Below are 10804 nucleotides of genomic sequence, written 5' to 3'. Positions count from 1 at the left end.
TTTAATCAATACATTTCAACATAATTGGTTTCTTTTTTTAATGTTATGTATTTTATTTTGTGAATATTAAAATATTATTTGAAGAAGATGTCCAAAGGTTTAACGAGGCTGACAGAGGTACATGACACAAAAAAAGGTTAAGCATCCCTGGTCTAGGTGCTGAAGATCTTAAAGTAGGAAAAGACATAGTGAACACTATTAAAAATTGCAATCAGGGGCAGCTAGGTGGCGCAGTGGATAGAGCACTGGCCCTGGATTCAGGAGGACCTGAGTTCAAATCTGACCTCAGACACTTAACACTTACTAGCTGTGTGACCCTGGGCAAGTCACTTAACCCCAATTGCCTCACTTAAAAAAAAAAATTAGGGGGCAGCTAGATGGCGCAGTGGATAAAGCACCGGCCCTGGATTCAGGAGTACCTGAGTTCAAATCCAGCCTCAGACACTTGACACTTACTAGCTGTGTGACCGTGGGCAAGTCACTTAACCCCCATTGCCCCACAAAAAAAAAAAAATGGGGGATTTTCTTTGGGGCAGCTAGGTGGCGCAGTGGATAGAGCACCGGCCCTGGAATCAGGAGTACCTGAGATCAAATCCGGCCTCAGACACTTAACACTTACTAGCTGTGTGACCCTGGGCAAGTCACTTAACCCCAATTGCCTCACTAAAAAAAAAAATAATAATAAATAAATAAAATAAAAAAATAAAAAAAATTGCAATCAATCCAATTTAAATAATCTGGCTCAGTCGAACTACCTGCTAGGATGTTGAAAGAAATTGTTACTGAGTCATGGTCAATGAGCTTTGAAAGAGCATGAAAAATTGGAAAGGTACCACAAGATTGGAAAAAAGACAAATGCCTTGATTTTCAAAAAAGGGAAAATAATAGCATCTGTAAACTGTAGACCAGTGAGCTTGATTCTTGAATATATTATAGAATGGATGATTAAAGACATGGTTGTTGAATATCCAGGATAGGAAACAATGCTTGCAAAAAGACAGCATGGTCTTCTTAAGAACTCATCATGCTAGACTAACTTAACTTCCTTTTTTGGCTAGGATCACTAAAGTAGTACATATGGAAAGTACTGTGGATATACGTTACCTGGATTTTAACAAAGCTTTTGACAAAGTATTTATGCTATTCTTGTGGAAAAGATGGGGAGGTGTGGATTGGGTGATACAAATATTGTACAGGGTTCCAAACTGGTTGGATGGATGGACTCAAAGAGTAATTATTATTTTTATTTTTTTATTTTTTTTGTGGGGCAATGAGGGTTAAGTGACTTGCCCAGGGTCACACAGCTAGTAAGTGTCAAGTGTCTGAGGCTGGATTTGAATTCAGGTCCTCCTGAATCCAAGGCTAGTACTTTATCCACTGTGCCACCTACCTGCCCCCAAGAGTAATTCTTAATAGCTTCATTTCACAATGGCAGGAGGCCTCTAGTAGAATATACCAAAGATCAGTGCTTGGCCTGATCATTTTTAACCAATGACTTGCATGAAGGGATAGATGATATGCTCATCATACTGCAGATCACATATAGCTGGGAGGGATTGCTAGCATACTGAACACAGGATTAGGATCCAGAAAAATCTCATCTGGCCAGACCTTTGGGTCCAATCTAATATGATGAAATCCAATAAACAAGTTGTCAAGTCTTACATTTGAGGGGTTTCTTTGGTGTGAGGCAATTGGGGTTAAGTGACTTGCCCAGGGTCACACAGCTAGTAATTATTAAGTGTCTGAGGCCAGATTTGAACTCAGGTCCTCCTGAATCTAGGGCCGGTGCTCTATCCACTGTGCCACCTAGCTGCCCCTTACATTTGAGTTTTTAAAAAATCAACCTCAAAAGTAAAAGATGTGAGAGATATGGTTAGATAACAATTGTTCATAAAATTATCTGGAGGTGTTAGTGAACTGTAAGCTCAATATGAGTCTGCAGTATAATATTGCATCCAACAAAGCTAATAGAATCTTGGGGGTACATCAATAAGGGCAAGAGTAGGGAGGTGATAGGCTCAGAGTACTCTGGTCTCATCAGCTGTACTGTGTTCAGTTCTGGGAGCTATAGTCTACAGGCATTGATAAGCTAAAGAATGTCCAGAGGAAAGCAATCAAGATGGTAATGGACCTTGAGGTCATGATATATGAAATTTGGTTGAAGGATGTAGATATGTTTAGCTCAGAGAAAAAAAAAATAGACTCAGGTAAGACATGATAATATGTGAAAGCTGCCATATGGATGAGGTATTAGCTTTAGACATTTGAACCAGGAGCAATGGGTAGAAGAAGTTGCTAAGAGGTAAACTGAGGCTCTATGTCACTAAAAAGTAGAAGGAGTTGCCTCTAAAGGAGGTAGATCCTCTCTCCTTGGAGTTCTCTGAATAGAGGCTGGATGACCCTTGTTGGGTATGTGATAGGGGGCATTTCTTCTTCTTTTTTTAAAAAATTATTTATTTATTTAAGTTTTCAACCTTTGTTTAGATGAGATTTCCCATTTCAGATTTTTCTCCCTCCCTCCCTTCCCTCCCCCCCCTCCCCTAGACAGCAGGTAATCTGTTATATAACATTAAACATATTTCTGCATTAGTCATGTTATACAAGAAGGATCAGAGCAAGAAGGAAAAACCTCAAAAAAGAAAAACAACAGCACCAAAAACAAAAGAAATAGTATGGTCCAATCAGCATCCATATTCCACAGTTCCTTTTTTTTTTTCTGGATTTGGAGAGCCTTTTCCATCATGAGTCCTTTGAAACTTTCTTGTACCGTTGGATTGGTGAGAAGAATGTAGTCTATCACAGTTGATCAACACACAATGTTGATGATACTGTGCACAATGTTCTCCTCACTCATCATCAGCCCATGCAAGACCCTCCAGGTTTCTCTGAACTCCTCCTGCTCATTGTTTCTTACAGCACAATAGCATTCCATTACATTCATGTACCACAACTTGTCCAGCCATTCCCCAATTGATGGGCATCCCCTCAACTTCCAATTCCTTGCCACCACAAAAAGAGCAGCTATAAATATTTTTGTACATGTGGGTCCTTTTCCCTTTTCCATGATCTCTTTGGGAAAAAGACCTAATAGTGGTATTGCTGGGTCAAAGGGTATGCACAGCTTTATAGCCCTTTGGGCATAATTCCAAATTGCTCTCCAGAATGGTTGGATCAGTTCACAACTCCATCAACAAGGGGCATTTCTTCTACAGTATTTAGGTTGGACTGGATGACTCCTAAGGTTTCTTTCAACTCTCAAATGGTGGCATTCTGTAGTTGTGATGCTTAAAATGACTTGGATGGACCAAGGGCGGCTACCCATGTATTGCATTCATCCATGAGTTGAGAAGTGGATCTAGACTAGGTCTGTGACAATAGAAAGAAAGAAATGCCAATAAGAAATATTTTAGATAAAAAATAGATAGGATTTTGCTACTGATGGGACGAAGGGAGTATTTGTTTCTTTTAAAACGTTTCATTGATATTATTTTCTTTTTATATTGCCATCATTTTTCAATGACCTCTGCTTTCTTACCTAGAGCAAATAAGCACCATCAAGTAAAACAAATCAACACAATGGTCATGTCTAAAAATGGTCACCCCATTCTGTTCCTATGTTCTACTACCTCTCTGCCAAGAGCTATTACTCTTAGTCCTCTGAAGTCATGATTGGACATTAAATTGATCAGAGGTCTGAAGTTCTTCAGTACAGATTTCCTTTGCATTATGGAAGCAGTTCTACAAGTTGTTCTCCTGGTTCTGCTTATTTCACTCTTCATCAGTTCTCACAAGTCTGTGTTTCTTTGAATTCTTCATATTCATAATTTCTTAGGGTATAATAATATTTCATATTTTTATATATCACAATTTGGTCATCCATTCTCCAAATCAATGGGTTCCCACTTTCCTTCTAGTTCTTTTCTACTACAAAAAGTAATGTAAGAAATATTTTGTGTGTGTATGTATATATGTGTGTATATGATATATAAAAGGGGTATATATACACACATATATGTGCATGTGTGTATGTATATACATATGTTATGTATGTATGTATGTATGCATGCATGTGTCTCCTTCCTTCTGCCTTTGGTCTTCTTTGACTATATTCCCAGTAGTGGTATCTCTGAGTCAAAGGGTGTGTAATGTAGTATTGTAAAGTGGCTTTTTTACAAAGTGTAATTGCAAATATTTGAATGAATTCATAGTGCATTGGTGTACCTATCTTCACCCAGTTCTACCCAACACTAAATATCTTTATCTTCTTATGTCTTATCATCTTTGTCAGTCTGATACACATGTGAATGAGGTAAAACATCAAGGATATTTTAATTTGCATTTTTATCAGTAATGAGTTGGAACATTCGTTCATATTGTCATTTATAGCTTGAATCTCTTTTTTGGGGGGAGTACACAACATCCTTACTTTAAAAAATTTTTAAGTAATAAACATTTTTATTTATACTTTTGTGTATATAGTTTGAATTTCTTCTTTCAAAAACCTGTTTGTTACAAGGGGTTTTCTTTCTTTTTTTCCCAGTGGGGTGGGGGAGGCAGGACGGAAAGAAAATACTTGTAATTTTAAAAAAAATTATAGCAATTATTTTAAAAACATATACATTGAGACAAAAAACCCCTGCCTGTTCATATCTTTTGACTTTATTGGGGAATGATTCTCTGACCAATTCAATATAAGGAGTTAGAAGTCAAATATAAGTCAAGGTTTTGAGCTGGGGTGACTTGGAACATAATTCTATTGATGAAGACAAGGAAATATGAAAAAATCTAATGGAAAGGAAGGTGATTTCCGACTTTAGAAATGTTTGAGGTGATAGCAAGTACATATGTCCTGTAGGTAAGTAAACAGAAATACAGGATTAAAGTTTCAGTGAGATGGCAATATAATAGCAGTAGTTGAAGCCCAGAGAAGAGATGAGTTCTGCAAATGAGAGAGAGACTATTTTCCTGAATGTGTTTCCAAGATATGATGGAGAGCCCGCCAAGTCTCATCAAACCCATTTCTACTGATTCTCAAGGGAACCTTGGTAGTCAGAAAAAAATCTGGAACATATATCTAATGGTTTTCAAGTCATGGTAGGCTACACAGGTGGTATTTTCATCTCTACTTCCAGTTGAAGGTTGTAACTCAAGAAGAGAAAGGGAAATGGGAGAAATGAACAACTCATAATGTAGCATTGAAAAATAGGATTTGTTTTTCTGGACTATAGCTTAAAATACCAGAACCATGAGATATTCACAAGAGGTGGAGGACATCCCATAAAGACCAGCAAGAATTTATTTGACAGAAGAATTGCCAACCTGACCAAGCAGGCTTTAAACTGGAATTTGAGTTGGGGAAGGAGAAGAACAGGAAAAAGATATATACTGGGACAAAATGGTAAAACCAGGTACAATGAAAGACAACAAATGTGACACAGAAAAAAGAACTATAATGGAGGTGCCTAGTAATTCTTAAGAAAAAAAATAACAGAAAAAAGGTCAAAAACAATACTTAGAATCTCATGTCTCTATAGCTGTGAAAAAAGGGGGCAAGGGGGCAGCTAGGTGGCACAGTAGATAAAGCACCAGCCCTGGATTCAGGAGGATCTGAGTTCAAATCCAGCCTCAGACACTTGACACTTAGTAGCTGTGTGACACTGAGCAAGTCACTTAACCATAATTGCCCGCCCCACCCCCAAAAAAGGAGGCAAAATGAACTTGAAATTTTAACTCAGTCATTAAATCGACAAATATTTATTAAGCACCTAACAGGCCTCAGGCATTGTCCTGGGCACTGAGGATACAACAGTACAAATGAAACAGTCTCTTCCCTTTAGGAGCTTGTATCCTACCCAGGGAAACAATGTGAGTATGTGTGTATGTCCATATAGCTATACACATATACACTATATATTCACATCATCTACACATGTATGTGTATACACAGTGTGTCTAGTTAGTACATACACAAACACACAAAGACAAGATACTTTATTTTTTGCAGGGCAGTGAAGGTTAAGTGACTTGCCCAGGGTCACACAGCTAGTAAGTGTCAAGTGTTTGAGGCTGGATTTGAACTCAGGTCCTCCTGAATCCAGGGCCAGTACTTTATACACTGCGCCACCTAGCTGCTCCCTCAACAAGATACTTTTTAAGCAGAGGAGAGGCACTGGCCACTGGAGGATCAAGAAAGGGTGTCACCAGTACTTGTTAGGATGAGCCATAGGATAGTACCCATATTGTGGAAAGGGATTTGGAGGCTGAGGGCCTAAGGTTTAGATTGCAGCTCTGCCACTTGCATGACCTCAAACATATCACTTAACTTCTCTGGGCCTCAGTTTCCCCAGCTACAAAAGATGGGGATTGGAGATGATTTCCAAAGTCCTTTCCAGTTCAAAAATTCATGATCCTACATCTCCATGGCTGGAATACAGCAACAGAATAGTCTATCTGAATCCAAAGAAACATATGATGGAACAGGGAGGGAGACTAACATTATCAAATTTTTAAGTACTATTTTTTTGTTTTTGTTTTCCTTTCTTGGAACAAAGGGAAAAAAATGAGGGGTGGGGTGGGAAATAGTTCATTAAAACTTAACCAGCATGCAATAGGAATTAATGTAAAGTTTTATACTTGAGTACCAAAAATCACCTTTACAAATGCAAAAGGGGGAGACCAAGTTCAGTAGTAAGTAGTATGTATGAAAATGATCTGGGGTTATTAGAGGACTGCAAGCTCAATATGAGTCAACAGTGTGATACAACATTCCACACTCAGTCCCACACTTCTGCAAGGAAAGGAGAAATGCATATTTTTCTCCTCTCTTCTTTGGGGCCAAGTTGCATGATGATATGGCTGTGTTTCCATTTCCATAGTGTTAGTCATTGTGTATGTTTTTTTTTTCTGTTTCTGCTTACTTTACTTTTGGGCCAGTTAAGTTCTCCCATGCTTCACAGTAGTATTCATACCCATGGTTTGTTTGTTTCTCTTTCTTTCTTTTTTTTTTTTTGCGGGGCAATGAGGGTTAAGTGACTTGTCCAGGGTCACACAGCTAGTAAGTATCCAGTGTCTGAGGCCATATTTGAACTCAGGTCCTCCTGAATCCAGGGTGGGTGCTTTATCCACTGTGCCACCTAGCTGCCCCATTTTAAAAAAATTAATCAACTAATTATTTATTTTAATTTTTTTAGGCTCCTACTTTTACTGACTATTCCTATAACTTCCTGGTTGGTTGTCTCTAACTCTCTCCAAATGCCAATCCCCAATCCATCATTGGCATTGTTGTCTTATTCATTTTCCTTATACATACATCTGATTATGGCACTCTTTTGCTCAAATGCTTCAGGAATTATTGGTTCCATATTGTCTCTCAAGCAATGTTACAAATCCTTAAGCTTGAGTTCAAGGCCCTCTATCATCTTGTCCCAACCTCTCCAGTCTTATCCCTTGTTGCTCTCCTCTATCTTGTTGCTCTCCTCTATCTATTCTGCACTCCCCTGCAGTATGTCATCCTCCACATGTGCCCCCTTGTTTCCCATCTCTGCACCGTTCTTCACTCTTTCCTATCCATAGAATGCATACTTTCTCATATCCCTGCTGAATTTATACTCATCCTTTAATTTTTTTTTTCTTTTTGCAGGGCAATGAGGGTTAAGTGACTTGCTCAGGGTCACACAGCTAGTGTCAAGTGTCTGAGGCCGGATTTGAACTCAGGTCCTCCTGACTCCAGGGCCGGTGCTCTATCCACTATGCCACCTAGCTGCCCCCATCCTTTAAATTTTAATACAAATGTCACCTCCTCTGAGAAATCTTTCCTGAGTCCTCTAGTTGATAATTTTCTTTTGTCCCTTGGACCATACAAAACACTTTGCTTGGAACACTCTGTTGTAATTATAATGCATTTTTTAAAAAATTACAGTTGTTTAGATATATAGGGGAGCCTCCTAGACTGTAAGCTTCATGGGGTCAGGGAAAATGCTGTATCACAGCTCCCTTAGCAGCCCAGACAGAAGGTACTTAATAAGGTTTTATTGAATGCCATTGTACAATTTCATGACATGATCCAATTTTTATAAGGAGGGAAAAGGTAGATCCTAGAAACAATAGACTGATAAACTTGATTCCATGCTTGGCAAAAAAAATTATTTAATTTTGATTTTTAAAAAAATATTTCTTACTATGAACTTGATAAAGATCAAGACACATGAACATTTCCATATACCAGTATGAGAAAGAGGATTCACTATGAAATAGTTAAAGCTCTATTACCAGTAGTTTTACTTTTTCAAAGCATATAATTTTTTTTTGTCATTGGTGGTTTATTTAACACAAATAAAAATGTGCAAATTTTTACTCATTTTCTTCACTCCTCAGTCTAGCTTTTGGATTGGTAATCTTGATGGCTAGCTGAGCTTCTCCCTCAACTATGACTTTCTGATTCTTAGAGGAAACATTGTGAGCAATTTCAGCACAGTAAGATTTGTTGCACATCAGCAGCACTTTTAGCTCTTTGACGTTGTGCACCAGAAACTTCCTGAATCCACTAGGTAACATGTGTTTTGTCTTCTTATTGCTTCCATAACCAATATTGGGCATCAAGATCTGGCCCTTGAATCATCTTCGCACTCTGTTGTCAATGCCTCTTGGTTTACACCAGTTTCTCTTGATCTTGACATATCAGTCTGACTGGTGACAAATGAACTTCTTGGTCCTCTTCTTGACTATTTTGGGCTTCACGAGTGGTCTGAGGGCAGGCATGGTGCCGGTGAAGAGAGAACTGCCCCTCCTCGGGAAGCGCCGAGGAAAAGAGAGAGAGCAAAGCATATAATTTTTTAAAAATTATTTTGCTTTTTTATTAGCTAGCATTTCTTTTCTTTCCTTAACATCTCCCTCCTCCAGTTGAAAAAGGGAAAAGAAAAGAAAAAGCCTTGCAATAAATATGCATCATCAAACAAAACCGATTCCCACACTGGCAGTATACAAAAATACGTATCTTATTTTGTATCTTGAGTTCCTCACCTCTCACTTAGGAAGTATGCAGCATGCTTCTTCATTGGTCCTCTGGAAGCAATGATGGTCATTACCCTTAATTCCTTTTTTTTTTTGTTTTGGTGAGGCAATTGGGGTTAAGTGACTTGCCCAGGGTCACACAGCCAGTAAGTGTTAAGTGTCTGAAGCTGGATTTGAACTCAGGTCCTCCTGACTCCAGGGCCACTGCTCTATCCACTGTGCCACCTAGCTGCCCCACCCTTAATTCTTAAAGTTACATGTCTTTACAATATTGTTATTATTGTTCTTCTGGTTGTATTCACTTCGCTCTGCATCAGTTCATGTCTTCCTAGATTCCTCTGAAACCATTCCTTTAATCATTTCTTAGGTATAGTATAATAATATTATATGACATATAATGTCAAATTATGGTATATGCCTATAATGAAATAGAATATTATTATATTCTATAATATATAAGAATATATTTCATTACAGGCATATGCCATAATTTGTTCAGCCATCCTGCAATTGATAGGCATTTCCTTTTTTTCCAGTTCTTTGCCATTATGAAAATAGTTGTTAGAAATATTTTTGCACAGATGAGTATTTTTCCTTTTTGTTTTGTTTTGGTTTTGTGGGGCAATGAGTTAAGTGACTTGTCCAAGGTCACACAGCTAGTAAGTGTCAAGTATCTGAGGCTGGATTTGAACTCAGGTCTTCCTGAATCCAGGGCCACCTAGCTGTCCCCAGAGTTCTTTTCCTTTTTTAAAAAAATCTCTTTGAGGTATTGGGCAATTTAGTGCTGAGTAAAATAATATACATAATTTAGTGATTTGGGGGACAGTTTCCAATCTTATCAGGTACTGCTGCCAACACCACAGCCTGCTGCTTTGGAGAGTAAGACCAAGTAAAGCTGGAGAGCAGTTTCTATGGGTGTGGGGGAGATGGAGATGAAATGCGGCTCAGTGGAATACAGGAGGGTGAGGAACTATAATATCAGATGGGTCATGATATTTGGTGTAAAGTCCCAAAAGATGACATCAGGGAATGGGATGGAGGAGAAAGTTGTAAGCAAGCCCCGAAGCCTTCTAGAAAGGTAGACATAGGGCTCAGGGGAAGGGAACAAGGTTAAGAGATGATCATTGTGATAATTTTAAAGTGGCATAAATGGATCGTATAAACTTCCCTTTCAGGGGGTTGGAGAGTAGGCAGGGGATCCTTGAAAGTCTGGTGTCAAGCTTATCTACCTGTTATTTCCAAGATTCCCCTCTTCCCCTCTTATAAAACCTGGATCATTTACAGTATCCCTAACAAGCAATCATCTAGGCTTTGCTGGAAAACAAATAGTTATTCAGTAAACAACAGAAGAGAGCTTGTCTTAGTTTGTTTTCTAATTTTGATGTCCCTGAAATTCCTCCTTTTTTTTTTTTTTGCGGGACAATGAGGGTTAAGTGACTTGCCCAAGGTCCCACAGCTAGTAAGTGTCAAGTGTCTGAGGCTGGATTTGAACTCAGGTTCTCCTGAATCCAGGGTTGGTGCTTATCCACTGCACCACTTAAGCTGTCCCAAGTTCCTCCTTTCTGTAGTTCTAATTTAAGCTATTGCCTCATGTCTCCCAAACATTTTCCTTTGCCACTATTGCCAAGTGATCTGTCCATTGTTCAGGTCCACGCAATCCACACGTGCTATCCTTTTCCCATCCTTGTTGCTGTCACCTACACACTCCCAGGTCACTCTACCAACTTTTCGATGACTTTAGTATCTGGTTCTCTGTCTTCCTCTTCACCCTGGTCCTCCCTTCTATCATCTT

The 10804-nt window shown here is 38.7% G+C and overlaps 1 pseudogene; it reads right to left on the bottom strand.

Annotated features, from left to right (window-relative positions):
* Positions 1-8300: 8300 nt before the first annotated feature.
* LOC122751270 lies at positions 8301-8760 on the bottom strand (annotated as a pseudogene).
* Positions 8761-10804: the final 2044 nt, after the last annotated feature.

The sequence above is a fragment of the Dromiciops gliroides genome, chromosome 3 (assembly GCF_019393635.1).
Source record: "Dromiciops gliroides isolate mDroGli1 chromosome 3, mDroGli1.pri, whole genome shotgun sequence".
Lineage (NCBI taxonomy): Eukaryota > Metazoa > Chordata > Mammalia > Microbiotheria > Microbiotheriidae > Dromiciops > Dromiciops gliroides.
The sequence above is the reverse complement of the archived record's forward strand: the minus strand, read 5'-3'. Positions and strand labels throughout refer to the sequence as shown.